We start from the raw sequence: 719 nt of genomic DNA, 5'->3' as shown, positions 1-719 counted from the left end.
ACCCCCGCCCGGTCCGCCCTCCCGCCGGTCCCACCGGTCCCGCCTGTCCCACCGTCCCCTCCCTGGACCGGTGGCGAGGGCCAGGGGGGAGGGGGCGGGGCCCAGGCGGCGAGGGCGGGGGGGCTGCTCAGGGGGCGGGGTCCGGGTGGAGGGGCGTAGAGGGGGTGGGGCGGGCGGGAAAGGGGCGGGGCCGGGGGCGGGGCAGGCCCGGGCCGAGGCGGCGGGACGCTGGGGTCTAGCTTGAGGTCCCCGCGCGGCGCTCTCTGGGCTCCCGCCCGAGCTCTCCCGGAGCCGAGCCCCGAGCCCCAACCCCCGTGCTTGATGACGTCAGGGAGCTGGCCGCCGAGTCTACGCAAATGATTTGCATAATAAGGAAGCAGCGACCAATCAGAGCTGGAGTTGACCGGGTTCGGCCGGGGGCGGGAGGGGCTGCTGGGCTCACGCGCTCCTGCTCGCCATGGCAACCGGACCCTCGGTTGCCCTGTGTGTCGAGTGTGTGCGGGCGTGGTCGTGGATCGCGCGTGTGCGCCTTGGACCGCGTGAGTGGAAGTAGCTTCGTCATGAGTGGTGATGTCTGCGGGAGTCGGAGCTATCCCCCTCCTCACACACAGGCACACAGAGGCGCGCACCTCCAATCACTGGAGCGTTTCCTGCGGGGGCGGATGGGGATTCCTCTTCTCCATTCCCATTACCAAAGCCAGTTCCTCTGAGCCGATCCC

The sequence above is a fragment of the Equus quagga genome, unplaced genomic scaffold, assembly GCF_021613505.1.
Source record: "Equus quagga isolate Etosha38 unplaced genomic scaffold, UCLA_HA_Equagga_1.0 153_RagTag, whole genome shotgun sequence".
Lineage (NCBI taxonomy): Eukaryota > Metazoa > Chordata > Mammalia > Perissodactyla > Equidae > Equus > Equus quagga.
Note: the sequence above shows the minus strand (reverse complement) of the source record.